This window comes from Protopterus annectens, chromosome 3.part0, assembly GCF_019279795.1.
Source record: "Protopterus annectens isolate FY-2018-M chromosome 3.part0, PAN1.0, whole genome shotgun sequence".
Classification (NCBI taxonomy): Eukaryota; Metazoa; Chordata; order Ceratodontiformes; family Protopteridae; genus Protopterus; species Protopterus annectens.
This window is the reverse complement of record NC_056731.1, coordinates 96574488-96588899: the sequence shown is the minus strand read 5'-3', so window position 1 is coordinate 96588899 and position 14412 is coordinate 96574488. Positions and strand designations below refer to the sequence as shown.

Here is a 14412-nt window from a genome sequence, read left to right as displayed (position 1 = left end):
TATAATAAAATACAAACTGGTACGTTATACAGTGATGAAAGTTTTTTTCAGATCAGAAATGCTATTTTTTACCAGTGACCAGCTGTCAATATAATATGCTGGGTTTGCCACATACAGGACTATGAAACAGGACTATTTAATGAAATTATGTAATTCAAAATTCTCCATGGGCTGGGACACAAATTCAGTGGAAATAGAGGGCAAGTATGAAGAACAGACTGATGAAAATAGGAAAGATCACTTACATGTGGGGTCTCTTGTCAATATCAGCTTGCACAAAAGATTCTGTTCTTTACCTTCAGTGGACTCAAAGTGATAATGCAAGATGTTTCCATTTGCTTTGTTTCAAAGACTTGAGTGACTAATAGTAGCTTTTACTAATTGGATATCCATGTCAATAACCCTTGCAGTAACTATCAACTGTGAATTTTTTCAGATGCAGGTAAAAATGTTGGTACAAATATTGTTTTTCATTTGTTAAATGTTGAAAGAACACTGAAGGAACAACAGCTGATTTCTCCACCTGGAACTGTATGATTCTATTCCTTGTGGGAGGGGGGATACGGACTGAAAACAAATTCAGTGGAAGCAGCAAATAACTGTGAAGAAAAACTGATGGAAACAGCAGAGATCACTTATTTTTGTTATCTCTTGGAAAAGGTGTTATCTGTGTATTCAATGGAGTAGGTGACCATAAAGATGTTTTTTCCCCCTCACTTAAAATATTTTGAAAAGGCACTTTTGGGACAACCAGTGATTTTCATTAAAGCCATTTTTTTAACATTTGTTTAGCTTACCCATGTTCCATGGCATGTGGTGCAAAAACTAAAGAACAGTGCTTCTAAAGACCAGGGAGTATGTTTTTCTTCTTTTCCAAACAGATGACGAACTTTAAAATGTTCGTTTTTGTTGCACTGACATCACTGTGGAAAAGAGTAAACTTAACCTTTACTGGCATCAGTGTAGTAAAAAATGTGTGTTGTTTCCGCAGACTTTAATGGGCACACCACCACGTATGCGTGGAGGTGGTTCATTAAAGTCTACGAACGCAACACACTTTACCCCAAGCGTAAAATCATGGTAGGAAATAGTACATTTATTTGGGGTGTGGTTCAATAAAAGGTTTACAAAGTTTTGTAATATAAAGCACCCCAAATCAGTAAGTACAGATAAGTGGAAAAATGTAATGTGGCAGTTCATCATTCATTAATTCACTAACATCAGAAAATCACTAACTGAAGATGCAGGACAACAACCTTCACAGACTTTAAATAGTCACACTCGCGTAGAGAAAAATGTATATTTTATTTTCATCGTATTTGTATGAATTGTAAGACTATGTCAGTCTAATGATCATGTATACATTACCAATCCATCCTCAGGCTTTAACTCCTTTCTCAATGAGGAAGAAATTAGCCCTGGGGCAGATTTCAGAGTACTCTTACAGCTGTCCACATTTAGTTTAAAAGATACTGAACTGCACTGCATAAACTGCAGAGGAAGTCTAATCTACAGAAGGGGAAGTGCAGGGAGACAACACTGTCTCTCTCCATTATGTTCTTTTTATCCATAGAAGAAGGTTTGGGTCTCTGGTACTAGTGTTAGCTGCACTTTGACTTACTGAGATCTAGCAGGTCAATAACTTCCAGATCTCTAATAATATGGTAGGTGAAGCACAGATCACCTCTTAAGAGTCTAAGACACAAACACACTACAAGGATGGGGCATCCGGCATATCCAGGTAACTAAAATTCTTAAGACCAGAGATAATTCTGGTTAAGAACATAAAGATTTTCAAGTTAACGGACACACCGAGCGATGTACATCCAAAATGGAGCAGCACTGCACTCCATAAAGGGTTTGATCAGTGTGGAATATAGGAGAATGAGAACATCCTTGGATCTGTATGAAATATCTCGGACTATTACTTATGCTAAGAAGAAAGATTTCCTGCCTACAGTTGCCATGTGATGATCAAAGCAAACAGAATTATCAGCACAAGTGCCCAAGTACCAGACTATCTTTTCATTTAGTAATGAAGTATTATTTACGGTAGTAATTGCTATTTTCTGAAATAAACAACAGTACACTTTCTAGCATTTAAGCTCATTATCTCTATACCAGGCGTTAACTAGGGTAAGCACTTTCTGAAGCATACAAATACTTGAAGGGTTATGACAACTGTATCCAGTTTGTAGTTATCTGTAAATCTGAAATATGGTTAACTAGAGATACTTATCACTGGTTTTGAGATCACAGAAGTAGATTTCGAACAGGAGAGGCTCCAGTACAGACCCCTGAGGTAAGCTACTGGTTACCTTAGTGTTACTTGCAGAAGCACTTGCCATGTGAACTATGCGGGTTCTGCCTTGTTACCGGGCTATATATCTTATCACATAAGGATCTATGCTTAAGGCAGATAGTTCCCTTACAATTCTGGCGTGAGGTATGGTATTGAATGCTTTGCCAAATCAAGATAAGCTGTATGAACAGCAGAATTGATCACTGTCAACAGCTTGAGAGGCCTTCTCAAAGAAGATAAGATTTAACAGGCATAAGCACTCCATGAAGAAGCCAACAAGCCTACTGAGAGTCCTACTATCATAATAAGAATAGTTATGAAATGCTACATAACTTGACAGATCAGGCTCATAAAACTGAATGGTCTATAACATCCCGGCTCGTCCTTTGAGGAGAGGCATCACCACTGCAGTGCATCAGGATTTAGGAGCACTGGCTGTGGCAAAGATTAGGTTAACCAATATATGGAGAGGTTTAGTGAGAGCATGTTTGATGCTGTTTATAAAGCACCCACGTAAATTGTGCATGCATGAAGTGTTTTTGGTCTTCAATAACACCTTAAAAACATGCTCAAAAGTGATGATAAACAATGTAAGGGACTCTGAGGTGAGGGGTGCCTGAACAGAGGTTTCATGAGTGAAGCTTGCTGTGCGCTTATTTGCTAATGTATCTGCAATAACATTCAGTTATAGTGGGAAGCCTTGCTAAGGAACAGTTCAGTGCAATGTTGTGTGTTATTTTTCAGTTTTCTAACACAGCTGGAGAAGGATCTGTAGTTATTCTTCACTTCAAAAGCTATTCTCCCATTCATGGGATGCAGTTCCAGTCCTTGGATTGCTTATCAGTCTCTTGGAGACATTACTTCTAAAATTTTGAAGAGGACTTGATAGATAAACAATGGATTTTATTATTAAAGCAACATAACTACAACTCATGTGGGAGGGACAAATATTAGTGGTGAACATCACGATAATTTAATGGAGAGTGTATTATACTTTTATATGGAAGGAATATTATTTAAAATTATGTTACAATTAATTGTGGAGGCATAATTGTATTTATTTATTTTTATTCATTTTATTTTACGTTTACCTGGAAAGTCCGACTGGACACAGGTCCATTTTCAGAGGAGGCCCAGGGAAAAACGCTCCAGGTAAATACATACATATAATTCTCAATTTCTTTGCTCAGGAATCTAGGACAATGCCCCAAAATTAAGGAAAACTTTAAGGACAAGTTTAACTTATTTAAAAATTTAACAGAATGACATGTTTTGCATCAATATGCATTTTTTGAATAATAGAAAGTGTGAAACTTAATGTTTGGCATTACTGATACCTTGTAAACCTCCAAAAATTACATAAAATCTACATTTTACAAGGGACACCAAAAATATGAAGTAAAATCATGGACTTTTTTTGCAAAATCAGAAACAGCTGACAACTTTGCATGGAGGAGGGTACAATGGTTTCCCTTCTGTACTGCAGGACTACAGAAATGTATTTAGGAAGGTTGTGCCACTATCAATTTTCAAATTTAAAGAAAGAATACATATAAAGCTGATTATTTTAAGTTTTGTGTAACTGACTACATAAAGATGAGGGGTCTTAATATGACAGCTAAAAGTTATGTTTAACAGTAGGTGTGTGCTAGGAGGGATCTCTTCCATTTACACTACAGCATGATTTTCTCAATAAATGTTTATTGCTTCAGTAAAGTAATACAAGTGTGTAATTAATATGAACAGAAGCACTTTTATTTGGTTAATTAATTATAATTGGTTGTGCTATAATTACCTGCAAACAAGATTGATTATATAAAGTAGATTTCCAGCACACACACGTTTTTTTTTTTGTTTTTAATTTTTAACACAGTTACTGAATTATCACTTACAACATAGGCAAACATACATTTATATAAAAGAACAAGCCATATTAACATATTCCTGGATGCAAATATTATACATCATACATTTTCTTTTGTATACTTATCAACAATAACATTACATAAAATTGATTAATTCTTGCATTCTCTTAAACCTCACTCCTTCTTCAAGACGATATTCTGTGTTTTCTATGTATTCTCTTCCTACCCTTTTCCTAAAGATCCCACTTCCATTTGTTCTCCTTTATCTCTGATATAATGTTTAATACTTCACATACTTTTTTAAGAAGATACCACAAATAAACTTAACAAGGCCGTACTTTGTCAAGGGAATTAAGATCCTGTGTTCCTGCTTAAAAAAAAAAATCAGTCCCTTAGTTACACCCACTTGCTCACCCAACATTTCTAACAGAGTATTGTGTAGGGAATTTTTAAAGTCTACCATCTCATTATACTCCCCAAAGCATACATTTCCAGTGACCTCTTTCTTCCCATCACACCTCCAATATCTCCCATCTAAAAAGAGTAAAAAAAAAAACCTTTGGAGTCTGCTTGAGGTATAAAATACCTATGCAAACATTTCCAAGCAAAAAGCCTAAATATTCTAGACTTGGATGCATATTTGGGAGCAATACATGTCTTCCCAGTGTTTCTTTGCGAATTATTATCCAGTCTCTCTTCCCAATTTTTTCTAACCTCCCCGATGGATTCTTATACTGCAGCAATTTACATGCTCTACTAATTATCCTGTTTTTAACAGCAGCATCTGTTCCAGATTCAATCAAAAACTCTACCAGAGCAGGTCTTTCATTTAGGATTCCTGTATCCCTTTCTCTTTTGTCTATACTCAGATTATCAATCCCTCAAAGGAAAGGCGGTTACTAGCATGCAGTCCGAATGTCTTCTTGGCTTCTTCCCATTCTATTACCTTTCCCTCTCTAGATATGTGCTCCAAGTACCTTGGTTCCTCTGCCAGTTTTCTCCAGTAAATTCCAGCCCCCTCTTGACTATTCTCTGTACCCCTAAATGCTGTCATCCCTATTAGCAAAATCCCATTTTTCCATTCTCATATTGGCTTAAATGTTGCAATACTTTCTGCTACTTTATAAACATATTATTTTGTATGGCTCTTGTTAGTCTTCTTAAGGATCTGCATCAAAACCCCCAAATCTCTCCTTATTTCTTGAACCCCCCATTTCATCATCATCCCCTTCCACTTTGAATTATATGTTTCTGCTTGTGTTATGTACATCAGCCTTAACTGCATAGCTCTAAAGTAACTATTTAAATCAAGTAATCTTAAACCATCTTGTTCTATACAAAGGGTGAACTTATCCCACTTAAGTCTTGCCCCTTTCCCCTCCCAGATCAATTCTTTATTATTGTCCACAACTTCTCAGGTTGATAAAAAAATATTCTTGACCTGTGTATAAAACTAAAAGAACTAAAAATATTTTCATTGCTTCCATCTTACTACCCATATCCAAAATCAAGACCTTCAGTTTCAATGTTTTTGTACCAGCTTTTATTTACTCGCCTCCCACATACCCTTAGCTGCTACAACAGAATCCTTTTTAATTCATACACCTAAACATTTCATCTTATCAAGTTCCAGTAATTTAGAGGAAAAAAGAAATCAATGCACTCACAGGTGCATACAATAAATGAAACACTGAAGGACTATGTCAACTTAAATAACAAAAGGTTGGAAAACGGAAGAAGCTTCAACTATTCAGATGAACTGATAGAAGTGCAAAAATCTAAGGCAGAAATGAAGAGTACGCCCAAAGAGGTATGCTCAGATGACTCAGGGAGGGGGGAAAAAGGTCACTGCTGAAACAGGGATCTGAGTTGTGACTGGGACCCTCTCACCAGTCTCCCCGAAGTTATATACCTTCAACCTCACTCCCACCCTGCAAGCGGGAATTTTTGTTTCTGAACTCTTCAGGTGGCTAGGTTGAACCACCAGCAGTTAGACAGTGTTCTGCTCAAAGTCATGTTCTTCTCCCAGGCAGCAGAAATGGTGCCTATGTTGCTCTTAGCTTGTTATACGTACTGGCTATATGGACACTGAGAGGGTCTTCCTACTTCAGACAATTAAACTAGGACATTTTCCATAATCTAACTAAGAATCAAAATACAACATGTCATTAAACTGGACAGAAAATGGTGCACTCAAGGGGTAGTTGGCTTTCCTACTACAGTACCAAATACTGCATCACATGTCACTGTCACACACACACACACACACACACACACCCACACACACACCCACACACAACCAAGCACAAAAGGTTTTAAAAAAGTGTCAAATTGAAGCTGAACAGAGGAAGAACTCAACTGCACATCAACCACAGAGGGTTTTAGATGTTAGAACTCTTATTACTTCCATTTACTTTCTGTATTATGCCTTTTAATCTGCATCTTCTATATCTACTCTCTCACAGAGAACAAGCTATTCTAAGTTGAGCACCCAGTGATAAACAGTAAATAATTCTGATGGCATATATCTAATTCCACTGGGATTCAAACTGGCTCAACCTGCAAACAGTACAACTCCATCTAAGTGGTAGTGAATGAGACCAAAGAATCCATCGCACTACATAGACTCAATTAACAGCCTACTGAAAGACAGGTAAGTGCTAGTAAAGTGGTGCTGTTTTTTTATTCAAGGGTGGGGAGTTGCACTGCATTTGGATACTACCTACGTATCAGCTTGACATGCATATTATGTAACATCATAAATAGAGCAATTATGAATCTGTTAGAGAAATAACTTTACTTGTAAACCTGATAGAATTCTTTGAATAAGTAACTGATACCTTTGATGGAGGTTTGATAGTCAACATATCTACGTCTAGCAAAATTAACGGACATAATCATGAATATCAAGTATATGGCATAAGCTGATATATAATTAACTAGGTCAAAATATGGTAACTCAATACAGTACAAGAGAACTGAGAAGAATACCCCTGGACACTGTGCAAGTGACCAACGCAGTACCACAAGATTCACTGTTGGTTACCTTGTTATTTGCTATCTTTCTAGAAGTTAAAGAGGGCAGCACTTTGTTGAAGAAAAATTCTTCAGATGACTGCAACATGTGAAGCCATCCATCCACAAAGTACAGTTGTGTACACTTACCATAAATGTAGATGTTCGAGTGTATTCACTGTTGCAGTCATTACATTAGGGTAATCTGCTGGCAGGCTGCCCTCAGTCGGCCAGATTAACAAAGTCTTGGGTCCTGCATTGGCTGCTGTCCCTTCTTCCATGATGTTAGGTCGTCAGGGGTATAAAAACATGAAGCTGACGCCATTACATCAGTTTTTCTTGCCCCAGATGTCAGGTGCCCATATATAAAAAATTAAAAACACAAAAATATACCTCCAAACAAAAGCAAATACACCAAAAAGGCTTTTAAGTATAGTAAAAGAAAGTAGAGGCATAGTAAGACAAAAACAGGGGGGCTGGAGGGAGGGTAACCAGGACTGCAACAGTGAATACACTCAAACATCTACATTTATGGTAAGTGTACACAACTGTACTATGTTCTTCGTGTTTCACTGTTGCAGTCATTACATTTGGGTAGATTCCCAAAGCTATGGTTGGGAGGATGGATTTATACAGCATTAGGACCGGCTATAAGGCCCCGAAAAACAGCAGTGGCAAAGCCAGCTCTGGATTTAGAGAAAATTGTTAACTGATAATGCTTAGTGAAAGTATGAACTGAACTCCAGGTAGCAGCTTCTAGAATATCCCTGGTAGGAAAACCTCTGAGAAAGGCTGTAGAAGAAGATGCAGCCCTGGTGGAATGGGATCTGATCCCCTGGGGGATAGGTTTCCCATGGTGCTTATAGCAGAAATTAATACAATGGCTTATCCATTTAGAAATGGTTTCCTTTGAAATAGCCTTTCCCTCTGCCCCTGCAGCAAATGCTACCAGCAGTTGTTCAGATTTTCTTCGAGATTTAGTCCTGTCTAAGTAAAATCTAAGTTGTCTGTGCACATCCAATGAATGCAGAATCTGCCCCCCCTTGTTCTGTGGATTGGCAAAGAAAGTTGGCAAATGAATGGACTGATTAAGAGCTACACTGGATACCTCTTGGGCATGCATGATGGATTGGTTCTGAGTGACACCCTGTCCGCATGAAAGATGACGAAAGGCTCCACTGCCATAAGGGCCTGTAATTCAGAAATCCTTATAGCTGACGTGATTGCTAAAAGGAAGGCTGTTTTCCAAGAAAGAAACTTTAAGTTTGCAGTAGTAGCTGGCTCGAAAGGAGGTAGAGTGAGTTTCTCCAATACAAAGTTAAGGTCGCAGGCAGGGGTTGGAGCTCTCCTGGGAGGTCTCAAGTTTTTGGCCCCTCTGAGATACTGCTTTAGCAGAGGATGAGAGAAGGGGAGGAGGGGTTCTGTGTTGTAATGAGCTGAAATGGCTGAGGCATGGATTTTTATGGAAGAAAAAGACAGGCCGTTGTGAAGCATCTCAGTTAAATATTGCAAAATCTGAGGTAAATTGGGCACTGCTGTGCTCATCCCTTGAGACTGATTCCAGGCATAGAATCTTTTCCATTTGTCAGCATAAGATTTTCTAGTACTAGGTCTTCTCGCCTCCAAAATGACATCCATCACAGGTTTGCTGAGGGATGCTAATGGGGAATTTAAATGATTAGCCAAGCTGCAAGATTCAGTGTTTGGAGCTGAGGGAGAAGAATTTGGTTCTCCTGCTGAGACATGAAGAAGGTGTCTGAGGCAGGTGCCATGGAGAAATTTGTGACAGACTGCGTAGGAGTGGGTACCAGTGTTGGCGAGGCCAGTATGGAGCAATCAAAATCATTTTTGGTTTGTCCTCTTTGACTTTTAGTATAACTTTGGACAGCCTAGGTAGAGGGGGAAAGGCACAGACTGATAGGTTTTTCCAACTGAAGGACAGAGCATCCACTTTCCAGGCTTTTTTGTGAGGAGTTCTTGTGCAAAATTTGTCCAACTGGTAGTTCTGGGGTGAGGCAAAAAGATCTATGTCTGAGCTCCCCCATTTGCGTGTCAACATGCTGAAAATCCATGGTTCCAGTTTCCATTCGTGTGGGTCCATGAGATTTCTGCTTAGTTCGTCTACCAGAATATTCAGCTTTCCTGGCAGGAATTGATCTTGTACTTGATAGCTCAAGGCTGTGTTCCACAATGCCATGGCTAGTCTGCAGAGGGGGTAGGAATGTGCACCCCCCCTGCTTGTTTATGTACCACATAACTGTGTTGTTGTCCGTCTTTACCATTAGTTGTCCTGGGTGAAGGTAGTCCTTGAAGGCTGTCAGTGCATTCTCTACAGCTAGCATTTCTCTTTGATTGATATAAAGGTGCATTTGATTTGGGCTCCATTTGCCCTGAATGCACTTCCCTGCCAGATGAGCCCCCCATGCATAGTCTGATGCGTCTGTAGTTAGGGTTTGGGCGGCGGGGGGTGGTGTGAATGGCAGTCCCTTGTTTTGGTAAAGGCCTCTGCCCACCATAGGAACTCTAGTTGCAGGCAAGGTATGATAGGAATCATTGTTTCCAGGCTGTGACAATGTTGACTCCATAAACTTTTTAAGTACCACTGATGTTTCCTGAAATGCAGTCTTGCATATGGAATTAGACGAATACAGGAGGCTGTGAACTCCAAGGCTTGCAGTATTTGTCTTGCAGACAGCAGGGTTTTTGTGACCACCTGTTTGAAGTAAGTCACCAAATGAATTTGCTTTTCTGGCATAAGGAAAGCCATCTGGGCAGTTGTATTCAAGCTTGCACCCAGGAATGTAATTTTTTGAGAGGGTACCAGTTGTGATTTCTTTTCATTTATGGTGTACCCTAGACAAGTTAGAACCCTTTTTACAAACGCCAGATGTTTTAGAAGAATGGCCTGGTTTTCTGCCTGAATTAGACAATCGTCCAGGTATGAATATATTTGAATATTTCTTTGCCTGCAAAATGCAATTACTGGAGCCAGGAACTTTGTAAATACCCTGGGTGCAGTAGATAAGCCAAAGGGCAGTGCAGAGAACTGATAATGCAAGTAGCCTGCTTTGAAGCGTAAGTATCTTTTGCAAGATTCCCTGATTGGGATATGCAGGTAAGCCTCTTTTAAATCTAGAGTTACCAACCAGGCATCTTTGCCTAGCATAGGAAGTAACTGGCGAAGAATCAGCATCTTGAATTTTGGAATGTCCAGAAAGGTGTTTAGAATAGACAGGTCCAGAATTGGACGCCATTATTTGTCTTTTCTGGTTACCAGGAAAAGTCTGGAATAGAAACCTTGTCTCTTTTCCTTATGGTACTAGTTGAATTGCCCCCATGTTTAGGAGGTAAAGTACTTGTTTCTGAGCCTCTGCCCACTGATTTGGGGGCAGGTCTGGCCATCTGTTTGGAGTTGGCAACGTGTGGAGTTGGCAACGTGTGGAAATGAAATCTGTATCCCTGGGACACTATATTTAAAACCCATTTGTTCTGGGTTATAAGTTGCCAGTTTTTTGCATGAAGAGCCAGTTTTCCCCCCAAAGGGGCAGCTAAGAGGTAAGTGCTTGGTAATTTTAAAGGAAAGTCATTGAGACCGTTTACCATAGGGAGGTGTCTTGTTATTTCCAGATTTGGAAACAGAGGCACCCCATTGCTTAGTTCTGAAAGTCCCTTGGGACTGAAACCTGGTGCTAGTGGAATGTCTGGGTTTGGCTTGAGTGGCTCTGGAAAGAACTGGAAAGGACCAGTTCTTAGTAGGCCAGTGCCTACTAAATCTTGGAGGTTGTACTTGTAAGAAATCTTTCACAGTTTGCATAGATTTAGCTTTATCTTCCATCTTTTTTAGAACTTCTTCAGCTTTATTGTCAAATAGACGGTCCTGCTGCAAAGGAGCATCACACAGTTTTGCTTTAACATGATCAGGCAGAGATTGCACCTTAAGCCAAGCATGCCTTCTAAGCACAGACCCAGTAACAGCAGCCCTGCAAGAGGCCTCCAAAGAATCAAAACCACACTGCAAAGTATGTTTTCCAACTTGTTCAGATGAATGCAATAAATCCTGTAAATTTCCACACAGCCAGAAATCAATATCATTTTCTGTTTAAGTAAACCCATGACAAGCTGTTGATATTTTAGCATATGGAATTGACAGTTTAAAGCCCTGATTGCCAAGGTTGCAGAAGTATAAACCTTTTTATCCCATCTATCCAGCGCCCTGGAGTCTCTATCAGAAGGGGTAGGATTTTTAGCAGTAGAAGCCTTAATGCCCTTGGGCCCCTGAGAAATGGTTTCAGGATCCGCAACAGGATTTTTGAAAAGAAATTGTCAGGAACCCTGTAATATCTGTCTGGTTTACAAGGGGCCGGAGGCAGGGAATCAGGGGCCAAACTGGATTCTGAAAACACATCATCAAACAATGTCTAGTACAGGAGGTATAGCCAAAGGCCTATGCTGAGGAGGAAAAAGAAGGAAATCCCTAATTCAGAGAAATCCTGACTTTCCCAGTGGAAATGCTCCCTTAAGATATGTAAAGTTTCCCCAAAAGAAAAATCCTCAGGGGGAGAAGAAGAAGGAATGGAATCCTCTGGATCAGAGTCCTCATAAGTAGGTATGGACAAATCCTGTTCATTAGAAGAGTCAGAAGAAACAGAGTCCTGTTCAGAAGATTCATAGTCAAGTTTAGCCCTAGGTCTCTTAGAGGGGGGGGTTGACTACCCCTGATTAAAGTAATTAAATCTTCAGCCATTTTTATCATTTGTTTTTTAGGCATATGGACCTGAACATGTGGCCTGGGAGTCGGTTTTTTAGACATAGATCGAGATATTGGCCTTAATATTGAAGGTGGTGTCGGTTTAATATGCAAGTCTGTAGGCCTGAATACACCCTCAGAAGCCGGCTCCGGACCCATCCAAGGTACAGACATCCGCGGATTCCATAACTGAAGCATCTCACAGCATACCGGACTCCGAATGGGTCCCAGTAGAGGCCTGCGAATCAGATGTAGCAGGTATCAGGGGCTGTGAAAGCGCCTCACTGAGTACCGGCGAACTGGCGACTGGCTTAGGAGAAGCGTCGTCGGCAGTTTTGAACCTCAACGGTCTGTCTCTGTCATTTTCTTTGCGTTTTTTTGGTACTCCAGTAGTCGGATGGCTAACCGACGTCATTTCTGGATAATTAAACAAAGAACCGAAATATTTAGAAGCAAAAATGTACCAACGACAGATACTGCACTGATTAAATAAAGCACAAAACTGACAGCAAAGTACATCGTGGTCAGGGCCTAGGCAAGGAATACAGTACAAATGAAAATCCTTATGAGGTATTTGCTTCCCACAAGTAATACAATTATTAACTTTTACTGATATCGGTAAAGAGCAAGAAAAAGTTTCCCCAACGGGGTACTTAGCTTTTAGTTGAAGACTTTGGTTCTGAAATTCGAAAATAAAAATTTCAGGAGTCGGCCGACCGGCACTTGCAAACTGCTTCTGCTTCGGGCACCACGCGGCAAGAAAGCCTGATGTAATGGCGTCGGCTGCATGTTTTATACCCCTAACGACCTGATGTCATGGAAGGAGGGACAGCAACCGACGCAGGACCCAAGACTTTGTTAATCAGGCCGACTGAGGGCAACCTACCAGCAAATTACCCTAATGTAATGACTGCAACAGTGAAACACGAAGAACATCCCCTTTTTCTCATTTCTTGACATGGGGTTGGGGTGTCACTTCAACGGTGACAATCTACAGCCAAGGTTTACACCGCTGGGGGGCTAGCCCTGCCATAGTAGTTCTTCCTCAGCAAACATTTACACTTATGGCCATTTTAGAGCATCCAATCCACCTACTGCATGTCTTTGGAATATGGGAGGAAACCAGAGCACCTGAAGGAAACCCATGCAAAGTGAAAAGCTATGGTACCCCCGAATTAGAAAGGGTCTAGGCACTCTACATTTATGGTGGTCTTGCAAAAGTCTTATGTTCAGCATAAAAAATGTTACATTGAAAAATTACCCCCTTTCTTTCATGCCTTATATGTGAGGAACGTACAAGTTTTCATACACGTCTGAGTAAGTATGCCAGTTAATCCTGTCTGCTATTCACAACTGTGCTATGTTTGGTGACAGAAAAATTAAAATGTTATTTTAGTTTGGACTTATAATCCATGGAATATCCTTAATGTTTTTCCATCAACAAAGGATGCAAAAGACAAGATTTTCCTGATGTTTCTTTAGCAGATGTACCATGTTTTCCCATTCTTCATATGACATACCTATCTTCTGCAGGCAGTATATTTATTCTTGCCCTTTTACTAAATAAGGTTATAATCAATCTAATGAACAGTAATGACTGTTTTACTACAACAACCTTAATAAAGAGATTCAAATATAAAAACAAATAAGTGCAATACAAAAAAGCAGCAAGTAGTAACAAAAGTCTCCTGTCACATGGAAACTATGACTAAGAGAACAGTGCGAACAACATTAAGGAATATGAGATGAAAGGGATAGTAAGTGCACAGATCTGGAGGAAAATGACTTCATAAAGATACATTCTCTTGCAATGACTGTTAGGGAGGGAAAAAGTTAAGGACGGGAAAGGCTGAAAGCAGAAGCAATACACAGTGACAGGTAATGCACTACAAAGTATAATTATCAATAGGAATAGGAGGAAAAGTGGACAGATTCCAGGAAAGTGCACAAACAAGCAAAGGTTGAGGAAGAATGCATGGGAAATGGAGATGGGGGGGGGGGTGCTTACTAAATTCCTGGCTACCAGCCATAGTAGTCCCGAGAAACTAGAAGAAATACTGCAGAAAGGTACATGTTTTTTTAAAACAAAAAAGGACAGAGCAGAAAGAATAAGGAGCAACTAAAACAGACTTTTATCATACTCTCCTACCACACAGAACGAAAGTTGACTAAAATGGAAATGTTTCAGACAGCATAATTTTATCCTAATTAATATGGTAAATGGCTACAAGAGTTTATAAAACATGAAGAAAATGTAGTAAATGTTTCATCAATGTAAAATAGAAGCCAAAATTCTTTTTAACTGGTTAACTGTGTACAAGTCATTAATTCATATATACATGTATAAGGGTGCACATGCACACATATTAATGTTCATATACATGCACACATATATAACAGGGCATTTTTTTTTTTTTGTAAACATTTTTTTTCTATATTTTTCTATTTTATAGAACTTTTCTCCCTGGGTCTCTGCTGAAAAC

The 14412-nt window shown here is 39.4% G+C and overlaps 1 protein-coding gene across 1 annotated transcript in view; it reads right to left on the bottom strand.

Annotated features, from left to right (window-relative positions):
- Positions 1-14412, bottom strand: part of PITRM1 (pitrilysin metallopeptidase 1) — a 1418909-nt gene that overhangs the window by 384123 nt on the left and 1020374 nt on the right. The gene's annotated exons all lie outside the window — the stretch shown is intronic.